The sequence below is a fragment of the Podarcis vaucheri genome (assembly GCF_965113315.1).
Source record: "Podarcis vaucheri genome assembly, chromosome: 3".
Lineage (NCBI taxonomy): Eukaryota > Metazoa > Chordata > Lepidosauria > Squamata > Lacertidae > Podarcis > Podarcis vaucheri.
This window is the reverse complement of record NC_138761.1, coordinates 56807853-56822988: the sequence shown is the minus strand read 5'-3', so window position 1 is coordinate 56822988 and position 15136 is coordinate 56807853. Positions and strand designations below refer to the sequence as shown.

Genomic DNA, 15136 nt, shown 5'->3' with positions numbered 1-15136 from the left:
GGATGAAAATAACACTTGTCTGCCATCTCCCATTGTCTGAAACTGCAAGCACTGGTCTTCTATAGATACAAGATACTTCCCCCTAAATCCAGCAGAATGAGATGGGTTGCACATTTATTCTTGTTTTAATGAACCAGCAGTTGTTTTCACTTCTCTGCCATGACACTGAGGGACTCGTGAGACATGCAAAGCAAATTGACCTACCAACTCACCTACTTGTGCAGGAAACACCCGGTTTTATAAATATGATAAAAATAATAGTTTTGTTTTTCCTCTGGTAAATTTTATCTTCACTGTGCTTTCCTAGGGAGTGTACAGTACCTGTCAATTAAAATAAGCCTGCCCTCAAGCAAATGGTGCTGGGCTAAATTCATTAGGTCAGAGTAAAGCCCTCTGAAACAAAGTTCGCTGTACGCTACACACCTCAGAGCATGCTACTTTTATTTTGCAAAATTTGAGCTGCTAGATTGCCTACATCTAAGACACTGAAAGGAGATGTTGCACACCTTAGATCCGAGCTACACAGTTGGTCTAGTTAAGCAAATGTCTTAATCTGCTCATTTGACTCTTTTGCCAACCAACATTTACTGAGTAAATGTAGAAAATCAATCACACTTCACTGCGAAATTGCATTATAATATGTTTCCAGATGTTTCCAGACTAGGGTCTGCTACCTTTTTTTTTTAATAAGGAAGCTGCTGTTGTATATCAGCAGTCTGACTGCTTTTGCAGTATGTCAGCCAGGGCTATTTTTATAGAAAGAGGTGTCGGAACTCACCTCGTTGTCTTAGCATGGCAACGGTGCCCACTTGAGGGGTGCCGGAACTGAGTTCCAGCAAATTCTGGTTGAAGAAGTCAGCCAGTCCTGAATGTGCTTGAGAGCACATTTCAAAACTTGACTTCCTTCCCCCTCTTTCTGCTGTTCCTTAAATTTATTTTTAAGATCTTCTGCATATCCAAATTAACTTACTCATTTATTCATCTTCTTTAAATATATACTCTTATAAAACTGCAGGTAATTACAATAATCCTGCCAATGCTTTTATCTGTTTATAATTTATCTGTAAATATTCAATAAACCATTTCCATTCTTTTGTAAAAGATTTGTTATCTTGATTTCTTATTCTCCCGGTAAGTTTCACCATTTCTGCCTATTCCATAAGTTTTTGTATCCATTCTTCCTTTGCTGGGACTTCTGCTTCTTTCCATTTTGGGGCAAGTAACATTCTTGCTGCTGTAGTAGCATATGCTTTCAGTGCTTTCAGCAGCACTGAGATTCTTGCATTGCAGCGGGTTAAACTAGATGACCATTGGGTCAGTTTCAACTTAATGATTCTATGAGCAGCAGTCCATTTTGCTCCCCCTGAGTTCATTTAGGTCTGAGGAAACAGTTTAAGAACTTGTGTGAGACAGATCCCTGTCTGGAAAGTTTCTGAACCACACACCAAAGACCCCTTCATTCCAAACATCCAAAATACAAATTACAACTAATTCTTTAAAAGGCTAATCCATCTTCCGAGGTTCATTTGTAGTTTCTCCTACAAACAGAGGCCTCCTGAAGCTAGCTTATATATAATAAATCTGCTTTTTCATTTGGGTCAGGAATGGAGAACTGTGGACCTCCAGACGCTGTTGGACTCCAACTCCCATCATCCCCAACCAGGCTGGTCAATGGCTGGGGATTATGGGAGTTGGAGTTCAACATCTGGAAGGCCGCATGTTCTCCATCCCTCCTCTATAGGTGGCTGCCACTCAGGTTATTTCTTCCATCAGATAAAACAATAATACACCCAGCCTGGCTTTCTTGTCTTCTTCACTTTCATAATGAGCGACGTGGTGGCAGCTATGGGTCTAAATCACTCTTTGGGGGATTTCCAAAGCTGGGAAATACGAGACTAGGATGGGAGGGGGGCCTTGGGTTTATGTTTCTGATGACTGCAATCAAATGCAATGTCCCCTGAAGTGAGAGGAGGTTCCTGCTAGAGGTAGTGCACTTTTCTGTCGATTAATTTACATGGCCTTTAGCAGTTTGCAGTAAGCATCCCTAAAATTCAGCACAATTCCACTTTGATTGCTTTGATATCATTAGATGATTGTATCTTCCCTTCTTTCACTGTATCTACTGTACAGTACTGTGTGGGAGAGAATGTCAACAGAAAAGGCTTGATCAGCTGAACAATCCCCAGGCTAAATGCATTTTGTATGGGCCACTGCACAACATGTGCTGATTAAAACTCCCCTAAGAATAGTGTATGAAGTGACTAGCGAACACAGCTTCACAATATTTATGAGTACAGAAACCTATATCTGGCATTTATGTTTACTTTTATCTCCCTCTCTGTTCGGGAGATTTTTTTTTTCCCCTACAGTGGTTATTGTGTTATCTGTATGAACTCCACATGATCACTGAATTTAAAGCATTAACGATGTCTTGCTGCAGTAGTGAAATTTTGTTCTGATACTCTAGACACTGAATTTTTAATTCATTCACAACTGTCACTTCAGGCTGAAGTTTCACTTTCACTGACCAAGCAACATTTTACTCACAATGAAGAGAGAAATATCACTTCAGCCTGAAGGGAGAATTGTGAACAAGTTAAAAATTCTCTGTCAATATATTCTAGAGTGTCGGAACAGAATTCACTATTGCAGCAAGACATCCTTAATACTCTAAATGCAGTGATCATGGTGTTCATACAGAACATCACAGAAATCTTTTGGGTCGACAAGACAAAACTTCATTTACATTTTTTAGAACCACAAATCATTAACTGAGTGATATATAGCTTGGCTTGAGTCATCACAAGCAATCTGCTCTGAAGGCAGAATGTTTTTTCTACTTTCTCATGCGGTCTGAATTTTGAGATGCACAGCACAACCCTATGTTTCTTTACTCAGAAAGATGTCTTCTTCAGTTCAGAAGGGCTTACTCCCAAGTAAATATGATTAAGATCCCCTTAATTAGTAGTACAGTTGCAATCCAATGATAAATATTTTGGGGAAGTCTGATTGAACCAAATGGGACTTTCTGTAATAAACATTAATAAGAGAGACTTAAGCACATGCTAAATTCTCCCATGAAAATTAGGACTGAAATCTTACTTGATTAATTTTTTAATCTAATAATCAAAATATTAAATTTGCACTTATATTTCTGAAGCAATCAATCCTGTTCCTTTGATTTTAGATGTGTCCTATGATCTATGATGAATGTGTCACCGCAGGCATCATCTTGAAAGAAAACGTAGTTGAAGTTGCTGGCCCTAGTTTGCAGGCTCACATTTGAAGTAGATGCCAAATGGTTGCCCCTTACACATCGTCAAAAAGAGGACAAAAGGGGGCACAGATATGAATAAAATCTGCATGTGCTTATTTTTACCTATAGGTGCAGATTTAGAAAGAATTTGCATAATTTAACTAGAAACACAACAATTCTGACTATGTAACCTCCATGTCTGCTTTGTCTGCTGTCCAGGTGCTATTTTGTATGTTATTTCCACTAATATGTGTGTTTATATGAACATATAAACCCTAGTGTATGCATTTTTCTACACATTGTTTGACTGCATTGCAATATTCTGAGAAGTATGAGTTTCGAAGGACAGCTGTGTTTTATTCAGCCTATCATTTCATAAAGGGCAAATTAGGTAAGTTCACAGGGAAATGTGAACTGACCCAAATTCCTCCCCTGCCCCAGTCCCATGTAAAGCACACCCTGCCTGAAGGACAGCAATTTTACAGCATCTCATCAAAAAACACAGCAGGTATCCATATGCAAGTACCCACAAAGAGAAAAGGAGAACCCAGGCAAGGCTCCGATCTAGAAATGAAAGCAGGCCTTTTCTTTTCCCAATTCATCTTCTCTCTCTCAAATAAAAAGAGAGTGTAGTCACACCCCGCAATGGAAGCAGCCTGTCCCTTCATTCCTCTCTCAGTTTGGGCAGTGCATATTAGTCTTTCATTACCAGCAGTAGTAATGTGCAGATGTTAAATTATACCCAGGAGGGTTCCTTGAATGTAATAGAAACACAGGAAGAATTACAGCATGAGAAAATTTAATAAAAATATCAACTATAAAGGGCTATGGAATTAAAACAATGTCTTTTTCCGAGTTCATGCCGAGATCTAGGTGCACGCAGTAGTTCATGCAAATCAGATGTAATTTACTGTGTGATTTGTTTCTTCAATAAAAAAACTGAGAATATGGAGAACAATTCCCTCCCCCCCCCACTTACATTTTAGCTACACATTTCTCCATAAAGTGAATAACTACAATAATGACTTCTTATATGTTGCACCAACGTGATTGCCTCTGCGTTTAAAAGCCATTTCACTGCTGTACAATGGATTTCCTGTCGAAGCCTGGGTTCAAATCCCTAGTCAGCCATGAAGGTCATTGACTTTAGGCAGCCACCGTCACTTAACCTAAGTTCCCTTCCACACAGAGTTGTGTGGATAAATTGTATGCTTTTTCACTGAAGGACAGGTGTGTGGGTGTGGGTGTGTTATTCACTCTTTAATCTGACTCAAACTGCTAAACCTTTGTACCTCCCCGCTGACCAAACACGGGTCCCCTTAGAACTATCATCAGTTCATGTGCACAGATCTGTTCTGTGATGTACGGTATGTTACCTTTAATTTAATGGTGGTTTGAGGAAACCCTGTACAAAATCATGCAGATCCATGAGGATCCAGTTTCCTTCTACAGAATCACATCTTCTAATTTGCATCTAATCGCATCTTCTAATTCCAGGACAATTCATTTTAAGTCTACTGCATCCATCTTTGACCCATTTAATACTATTGGATCTTCTGCAACATTTCAAATGTCTTTAACATGAACATTACTTCTCTATATGATTTCATATGTGTACATATTGAGAAAAATGGGGAGGTTGCATTTGCACACCAGATACACATGTGTAAAAATATGCATGTGTCAAAATACTTCATATAATCCCCAAACTTAAATTGAAAAGCAAAGAAACAATTTTATGCATGAAGCTGCACTTCTACCATTGTGTTAGGTAACTGTTACATATAATTTTCCCTGGTACTTTTTTGTGATCTTTATTTCCACCCGCCACCCTTCACTCACTTCACAGAGCATGTGTCTTCCTTGTTAAATAGAAATGGGAGGATAATACACTCTTGATTACATTTCTTGGTTTTTGACATTGTGTTTAACTTTGTCATTTGTATATATTAATACATAATCAGCTTTGCAATTAATTGTGTCAAGGGAGCTATTTATTGGTAGCCTTGCTAGATTTTTACACTCAGGGTAGCAGATGTCAGTTCCTTCCCTAATAGAGGGAACTTGATTCCTCTATTCCCCCCTAATAAAGGGATTCTGATTAGACTTATGTTTAAGTGGAGCTCATAACCATTCACTGCTTTGGGTGGCTTTGTGGTGCATAAAGGGCTTGGCTTGTGTAAGGAAATGAAGAAGCTAAAGTTGAGAGGGACAGAAAATGCAGAATCTGAAAAATGCAAGCTGGGGAAAAGGACACACATCAAGGAGAGAGACTAACAGCCATTATATCTGTCTACCAATCTAGTGTCAGTATGTAGCGTTCCATCCCTTCTCTCTACTCCCAAGCCATGAGTCCCAATTGGATTTTATCTATCTTATTCTCCTGTTCTTGCCACGTCAGAATGTGATAGCTCTTGTGACAATACCAGTTCAGCCTAAGGTCATTCTTCTTTTCAGGTTCTTCCTCAAACATTGCCGGAACATTTTTAAAAGTTATCTTGTAAAAGAAGAAGAAGAAGCAAGCGTCTAAAGTGCTCTAAGCTTTTGCTGTCACCAGGAGAGGAGCTCCACAGAGAATGTGGAGATCGATGGGATGCTACACTCAGAGTATTATGTAATGTCCTTCCTCTTGGATTCTCACTTTTAAAAGTTTGCAACTGCCAAAAAGCTCACAATTGAATAGTAAACAATTACTGTACTCTGCTGTGAGAAGAATGAAGCAATTTAAAGGCACCTCTTCTTTGCCTTCTTGTCCTTCACAGCTTTTTGGCTTCAAAGCAAGGTCATCCTTCAGCTTCCTTTAGCTACAGATATTTGAAGAAAAGTATCTAATTTAGTCCTGCTATCCATAAAATTAAGAAGAGTACTGGGTAAGCTAGAGAAGCCATTCACACTATTGACTTCATTTTTGTGCTTTAGCTTAGTCAGGTAGATCAGATGTTGCTTGTGCTATGTATATCTATGCACAAACTACTTTTAATAGCCACCAAATTCAGCCTAGCACAATTAATCATTTGAAATTACTTGCTCCTTTTCTAAAAACAATTCTTAATTCCCAGATTTTTTGTGAAAACTGTTCAATTTGGTTATGTACTTTTTGATGTTTTGCTTACTGTTTATGACTACTTTTGTTATGTTCCTGGTTTTATAATCTTTCATATGTTGTAAGCCACCTGGAGCGTGGTTTTAACTTTGGCAAGGTGGCATACAAATAAAGTGATTAATTACTGATTGATTGAAAACATGATTCAGTGTAAATAAGCAGAAGTGCTGCTGAACATGGGCAGAGTGCCATTCCGTCTTCTCACCATAGGCGACCATAATCAACAACCATATTTCTTGGGACAGGTATAGTGCCTCCCAAAAGGGGAAGGGGAAAACAAAACAACTAATGGAGGCGCAAAGATGCAGTGTGACAGGATCCTAAGGAAGGCAATGTCTCTCTCCCCAATCAGCCCAAATCTGCTTAGACTGAATGCCCCCAGCAACAGATCCACCTTGCTGTTTCATCAGCCCAGTGTGATCTGAGAAGGGCAGAAAGATCTGCTTCCCCCACCCCACCCCCATGCCTGGCTTCAGATATTCTGCTCTAGGCTGAAATCCTAACCTTAAGCATCATTAAATTCTGTAGGTGTAGTTAGGCTTGTGCTGGTAGACTTCTGATGTCAGTGTGGGGTGCTAATCCATGGATCCTAGCATGGATGGAGCAGCAGAGAGCATGAACACACAACTTCCTACGTGTTTTAGAAGAGATTCTAGAATTTCTGCACATTTTAGAAAAGTTGTTGTGGAAGGTAGAGTCAAAGACTTGTGAAGGTGCTACAGATTAGGGATGGGAAGTTGTTTTTTGTGAAAACACTAAAACCCTCAAAAAAGGCAGAGGCAGATGAGCTGCAGCTATCCTTCAGAAGCAAATTTAGGGTGGCAGCATGACTGGTGCCACCACAATGGGTGCCAAACTTAGGAGGTGCTGCATGTAGTGAATTGAGCAGAACAGAAGGCAGGGAAGTGCAAAATTTTGCCTTTGCACAAGGTGCCGTTGAAATTTGAAAGACCCAAATCCACCTTGTAAGCTCTCTACCATCTACAGCAGAAGCAAGAAACAGAACTCCCTTAGGCAGCTACATGACCCCACAGGCTTTCACTTCTGCATTGCCTTTTGAATCACTGGGCTCCCTGGGCATGACTGGATGGATGCCCTCAGCATGTAGGTGGCAAGGTGCCAGCACAGAAGCAGTGCCTGCCCGCCTGCTTCTCCACCCAGTGCCTTCCATTGAGGTTCTCCTAGCAGGAAGGGCAGGCAGCAGGTCAGTGGGCCCCTGAGACCATCTGGGCACTCAGCCTGCGCTCCTCCTGGGCCCTCCCTAGCACTGGGCCTGTGCATTTCCTAGACTGTATAAATGCTTGAGTTAGTGCAGAGTTAGGGTCATGCATAGTACAGTTCTTTACAAGCACAAAGGTGAATCTACAAATTTAATTAAACCATTCAGAGTTCTCTGTTCATCATAATTTGTACTGTTATTGCTTTTCAGATGTTGCAATGCTTAAGACACTTTAATTCTTGCAACCCACCCCCAAAAGAAAGTAACCCTGATTAAAGACATATTTCAATCATGAGAGAAAGCTGTCTTATGAACTACCTCTAGGTGTCAGTCATGAACCCTTCCTTTACACAAAAGAGAAATCAAAAGTTTAGATGCCTCAAACAGACAAGAGTTTCTTATCCCTTTAGTTTGCAGCCATGTCCTGAGCAACTTTTCAGGGCTCCCAGAGATGTAGTAAACAACATCTTTAATGCTGGATAATGTAGCGCTACTTACCGTCATCAAAATAAATCTTAGCAGAAGGAGAGGTTCAGGGACCAGTACACGGAGACCTTGGAGCAAAATGATATGTTATTGATTTACTTGGTAACTATTTTCTTGGCTCTTCTTAGCTACAGGTGCAAAATGGCTATTATGAATGTGGTTTTTATGATCTTGATTTTAAATGATTAAGTGGTTATTCCATGGTTGATGGAGCCTACTTTGTTTTGTTGAAGGCAAGTTCATTTCTAGTCCTTTTATGTTCTACGGGAGGCCTGAGGACCTTTCGTCATCTTCCCAGCCCCACCCCAAAAAATGTTAGTCATGCCTTAGTCCTGTTGAAACCACATACATTATCAAGGAAATCAGCTCCACTGAAGACTTAAGTGTAGCTAACTTTATCTGGACTGCAGCCACAAATGGTTGTTTTGTATATATATTAATTTACTCAAACACATGCCTGGTCGTATGAGGTATATGTTACTGATTTACTCAGTATCTGTTTTCTTGGCTCTTCTTAGCTAAAATGGCTAATGTGAATGTGTTAGGAGTTGTCCAGCCATCTGAACGATGAAAAGCCGTTGTGCAGTCCAACTCCATTAAAATACATTAGAGCTTCGCTGCTGAGTTCCACCCCTCTGTAAGCAAATTGGCTTTAAATTTCTACAGATTTGACTCTCTGCTCACCAATCCAGAAATCAAGAAAGAGCTAAGTCACTAAAATCAAGCAACCCAGACCAAGCACTGTTGGACATGTATGGCAAGAACCCCCAGGAATAAGCAGTGGGAAGAAAAAAGAGAGGTGATTTTTGCCTTTTTTGCCTTCTGTATTCTAAACTACTGTTTGTTTTATTTCATAAAACTGATACACCCCATGATTAATTTTTTAAAAAAACCCAAACCTCAAACTATCTCAGCCTATTTCCCACTTTTGATTCTTTTGCAAATCATACGACTTGCAAACAAAACCAAATAAGCTCTATGTTCTCCCTCCTTTATCCTCTGATCATTGTTGGGGCTCTCAAAAAAAGGGGGCTGCAAAGTGTCTCAGCGCTTGGGAGCTGGCACCTATACTTAGGTATAAAGGTAAAGGACCCCTGGACAGTTAAGTCCAGTCAAAGGTGACCATGGGTTTGGTGCTCATCTCGTTTTTCAGGCCAAGGGAGCTGCTGTTTGTCCACAGACAGTTTTCTGGGACATGTGGCCAGCATGATTAAACTGCTTCTGGCACAACAGGACACCATGAAGGAAGTCAGAGTGCACGAAAACGCTGTTTACCTTCCTGCCACAGTGGTACCTATTTATCAACTTGCACTGCTAGGTTGGCAGAAGCTAGGACAGAGCAACGGAAGCTCAATCCGTCCCATGATCTTCTGATCAGCAAACCAAGATGCTCAGTGGTTTAGACCACAGCGGCACCCGTGTCCCATCACTTACCTGGATGCAGAACAGAGGGGGACCAGGTGAGTGTGCAGAGAAACCAGCCTACTGTACAAAAGTGCAATCCATGTTGTTGCACTGCCCCGGATCCCAACCTAGCTTTGGCACCTGACCTAAAAGGGAATTTGGCCCCTGAAATATCTGTTGCCTGGGGCAACTAGGTTGTGTGCTTGAAAATATGGCTGAAATCCTAGGCAGTTACTATCTGCAGAATATTTTTTTATTTTATTTTTTTAAATGAAGTTGGTCAGCAGCTCTTGAACCCCTTTGCATGGAATCCAGTAGGAATGCAGATTTCAAAGTACACCCACATCTGATTCACTGATTGGTCTGACAGGTGCAGATCAGGTGAGTCTGCCTTGGAAGTGGAATTCACCAAATTCCTCCCTCATCCCTGGTTTCAAGCAGAGGTCTTTTCCATCTTCTGCCACCTGACCCTTTAGCATTAGAGCCATAGACAGAGAAACAGATGCGGTATACAAAATGTATTTTACGCATGAGTCGCAGCAACTACAGTGGGGTGGGTAAGGTTACACAGAATAGAACAAGAGCATAAACAGAAACAGTATCCCTGTTTTTAACTTCTATTCCGTATAGATTCCATTACTTGAAGCTGAATGCTTTCTCCAGCTTTTCCCTCCTTACCACATTGATCTAATGTTTTACCACTTAATACTGCTCTGAGCCATGGAACGATTCCTGGCATTCATCTCAAACTCGGGCGTAAAAATAATCTTGACAAATAATTCTGTAAGAATCCAGATGAACTCAGCCCACTTTGCTTGACGTCAGCATGAAACTGCTTTCATCTTGCATGTTGTTTTAGTTAGGTTCCAATCCTATACACATTTGCCTGGCAGTCAGTTCTGCTGAATGAAGGTGTGCTTATGCCTGAGTAGACAACATGCATAGGATTGTGCTGTTTATATTCCCAATAAGTAATAGATAGTAAGGTTCATCGTGAACCGGTGGAAAGTCAATTCCCTGCAGTGTTTTCCACTATGAAGGTCAGGGACATAAGAAGCATTCTACTGAGCCAGAGCATTTGTGCCTATCTAACTCCATACTGTTGGCACTGACTGGCAGATGCTCTCCTGGTTTTCAGACAGAATTCTCTCCCAGCCTTGCCTGGATACACAAGAGATGTCACCTAGGGCCTTCTGCATGCAATGCAAATGCTCCACCACTGAGCTACAACCCTTCCCCAGTGACAGCCAGACCCTAGGATGACTATATGCAGTGGAGGCTGGTCCATTAGGGGTGAAGGGGACACTGCCCCACTAACCTGGGGTCCTGTCTGTAAAATGAAAGTTAACAATACTAAAATCAGGGGTAGCTGATTGGTGAACTGCCAGATGTTGGACGCTAACTCAAGCTGCCATCATCTCCAGCCAGCATGGTCCATGGTCAGGGATGGTGGGAGGTGGAGTTCAGCAACATCTAGAGGGCCACAGATTAGCCGCCACTCACTTAAAGCTTTAAAACAGGGACAGGGAACCTACTGCTCTCCAGATGTTGTTGAACTCCAACTCCCATCATCTCAGATCATGGGCCATGCTGGCTGGAATCAAGGGGAGCTGGAGTTCAACAACTTATGGAGGGCCAGAGATTCCTGGACTACCAGGGGCAGCCCCCAAAGGGGGATATAATATATCACCAAACTGCTACAAAGGGGAAGGAGAAGGTATCACTCAAATGCCTGGGAGAAGATTATATTGGCAAGTTGCTAACTGAATGGACAAGGTTACTTGTATGTGCGCAGGGCTATCTAAATGGGTGGACTTTAAAAATGTCTTGCAACATGGGTTTTCTTTTGTTATTACAAGGAAGAATTTGAAGGTACATGGTGTCTTAACAAGCTATGTTCTGAAATCCATCACTATTCCATAAATGTATTCAATTTATTCATGGTCTTTCCTGAAAGAATTTACTGCGCAAGGATGTCATGCTGCCTATGAATCTTAAAATTGGATCATTCCCCCCAATTAAGCTGTTCAAGACTTTGACTCAAAGAGCTGTCACAGTTGTGACAACTAGATTTATTTCCTGATTATGGTCTGAGCTCTTGAGCAAAATGTGAAAGGGCAGGGGGGCTGGAATAACCTTTTGAAAATTTACCTATTTTTATTTGTAATGATATCAGAGGGTGAGCTGCCCAGTTTCATACTAGCATTAAATTAAGAATATAAGAGCACAAGGAGAGCCTACTGAATGAGACCAATCCTGATTCATCCCAGACTCTTGTGGCCCATCAGACGTCTGTGGGAAGGGAAGGTCTGCAAATGGCTCCTACTCCTATTTGCTTCAACACAAGCAGAACTCCTGGCATTGTCAGGGTCCCCAGTCAAACAGAGGGTCAAACAGATGCGGATTTGATTAATTCATCTGGGTTTGGGGCAGGTGTGTGTGTTGAATTATATTGAATTATTTGGTTGCTTAGGGGGGGGCTGTAAAATACATTACTCTAGCTATAGAGGGCTGCTTAAATCTGGCTAAGCAAGAGAGGAAGTTGCCTTTTACCAAACCATATCATTGGTCTGTCTATTTCGCTGCTGTCTGTCTCCACCGCTGAGCCACAGTGGTCTTTCCCTGATAGATTATTTGTACTCTATATATTTATGCTCTTTCTGCTCCCCTCGTCTTGCAAAAAAGCACCAAAACCATCAGAGGCATTGCCCTGTAGATCGGAGTTGCTGACTTCTTTCTCTACTTAATTTATTATGTGACCTTCTGTTTTATTGTTCTTGACTGCAACGACAACTACGCTCACTGTTTTCCAAGTTAATTTACAATGCTGACACTGGACCTGCTCAACCCCATTTGAAATCTGAATGATTTTGAATCATTACAGTGCTGCCTGGCAGCAACCATGGGAGTATTAATGGCTGAATGAAGCAGCAAAGTTAACTTAGCTAGCAGAATATAAAAACTCATGATCTACCACATCTTCTAATACATTGTTGTTGTTGTTTAGTCGTGTCCGACTTTTCGTGACCCCATGGACCAGAGCAATTGCTTCCTACTGTGTTAGTCTTGCTTTCTAGCTATGTCGCTACCTGTCCCACACTTGACATCACATGTGACCTCAGGTGCCTAACAGTTGGCCTTACTTTGGGGTAAATGTCCTGGTGGGCCAAATTTGATCCACCAGCCAGAAGTGCCCCATCCTTGCTGTGGAATTCTTACTTTCTCTTCCATGCTCACACTTGCTGCTGGTGTAGCCTATGATGATTTCAGGCAAGAAAATAAGCATTGCCCACACATTTCATGTCATCATCAAAGAGTCCTCATTGTCCATTTTCTTAGCTCTAGTTGATATCCTGACCTCTCTCTCTCAATCTTCTTTCCTTCCTTTATTGCGTGAAGGTTGCTTGGGTCCCTGTGATATGCTGCTGTTTGGAAGATGATATAATCATATGCCTTTTGTTCTGCTGGTGGAAAGAACATGAGAAGCTGAAGGCCCTTTCAGTCCATAATGAACTCTGGTTTCTTCTGCAAAGGCCAATGGGAGGATATGTAGACAAGCTGTTTGTGAATGAGACTTCAACCCTTTTGTCCTATTGGACCAGAGAGCATTGGGTGTCAGGATGCCCATGCCCCAATCAACTTGTGGTTATGTAGCTCTTCCATTCATAAACAACTCATAGCAATATAGAAAAGACAACCCTTCCACTCTTGTAAAACACCAAATGAAAATTTTCCTTGGATCACGCATCTTCCCCTAATCTTTGTGGGCTACCAGGCTTTGTCACTGCCATCAATATTATACTGTAATGGGAATGAAATCAACATATGTTTTCATTAACTTAGATGCTATAGAGAGGAAAAGCTTATATGAAGGGAATCATTGGAATGACAGTCAATTTTATGTTTATTTGTTTATTTTTAGTCTATATGCCTTTCTTGTCAGAGCTAATGCAACCAGTATAAACTTGCATAACCACAACAAGGGATTAGCCAAGAATCTTCCATCATCAACACAATTCTTTTAAAATGGCAGTAGTGTTCCAGTAGCAGAGCTGATATAAATACAAAATTAGCTGTGCATGTATGTATCTGCATGTGGAAAATCCTTTTTTTATTATTTCCTTTTTAATTATTTGCTATTGGCTAATAATTCATTGCCAAAGGGATAAAAGGAAGGGGCACAGAGCGAGAGACAGAGGGAACATGCTGTCATCGCAGTGTTTTCATCTGTCAGACCTGCCCCATTATATATTGCGAATCTTTGACTTTTTGTAGCATGAGTCACCCACAAATCCTTGAGCCCTCAAGTAATTTCCTCAATCGGCAAAGGGCGGAGGAACTTATATTGCTTGTCACTATGATCAAATGAATTCCTAAAAGTGTGGCTCAGATCCAGGTTATCTAAATAAAGTAAAAATTGGATGGTGTAGGTAACTTTCTCTCCTGTACGATTCCTGCAATTTCAGCTTTTCCATTCTCACATATTAACATACTAATTTCAGCCTGAAGCACGGGATCCAGTTCACCCAATTTGAAGACTATCTTGTAGCTTAACTAGTTTTGCTGGAGGATCACTTTGTGAAGAGAGGAAGGGATTGAGAGCCAAGATCCCACGCTGTATACCCCACAAAGTGCCCTAGCCACAAGTATATTGCAAGTGCAAACAGCAGGTGGAAGCGCAGGTGGGTGGGGCTAATAGCCCATCCTTATCTTTGCGGCTACACAGAGTAATGTTTTAATAGTTATCATTCAGATATTAATCCTAAACCTACTTGCTTGGAAGAAATCCCCACTGAAATCAATGGGACAAACTTCTGAGAAAACGTGCCTCCTAGGAGTGTTTAGGTGTGGCAGACAATCCTGCTTCAATGCTGGATTGACTGGATGCTGTTATAGGGCATGTGCCAGGAACTCACAGCAGCAGGAGCATGCCATAGAGAATCATAGAATTGTAGCATTGGAAGGGACCATGAGAGCCATCTAGTCTAGCCCCCTGCAACGCAGAACTCTTTCGCCCAACATGGGGCTTGAATCCATGACTCTGAGATTAAGAGTCTCATGCTTTACCAACTGTGGTGTAGGTTAGGCTAGGAGAGTGTGTGTGGCCCAAAGTCACCCAATGGGTTTCATGGCTGAGTGGAGATTTGAATCTAGCACTCTAAAAATGAACCACACTGGTTCTCCAGCTCCTGTCCTACCTGGCAGAGGGAGTCTCAGTGGAGGCAGGGTAGGCAGAGTGTTCTTGCTCTTGGGCCAGCTCGTGTGGAAGGGTTTCTCTGTCCTCTTTTCCAAATTGGCTATGTTCAGGCCTCCATGTTCCCAGGTCTTTTGGGTTGCTGCTGTTCTTGCCTGGCCTCCCCCTCTTCCCTGGAACCCTTGTTCCAGCAGCTGTTGACTGCTCCACAACCTATTTCCACTGCACAGCAGTGCAGCCACTGGAGAGGAGACTGGTACATATTGGAGGTGGAGCCAGATGACAGGCAGGTACAGATGCACAGACTTCCAGGATCATTCCACCCTTTCGGAACTATGATCATTAATGCTGGGTGTTTGTTGTGGGATCATAGATCCCCAGGCATTTATTTATTATTTATTGAATGTATAGAATTTATATACTGCCCTATACCCGGAGGTCTCAGGGTGGTTCACAGAATAAAATCAAAATATA

At 41.5% G+C, this 15136-nt stretch overlaps 1 long non-coding RNA gene across 1 annotated transcript in view; it reads right to left on the bottom strand.

The window, feature by feature from the left end:
* The window catches only part of LOC309528151, a 34615-nt gene extending 26344 nt beyond the window's left edge, over positions 1-8271 (bottom strand). The window contains exon 1 of the long non-coding RNA XR_014217573.1: positions 8077-8271. This is a non-coding gene — a long non-coding RNA (uncharacterized lncRNA). The remainder of the gene's footprint in view (positions 1-8076) is intronic.
* Positions 8272-15136: the final 6865 nt, after the last annotated feature.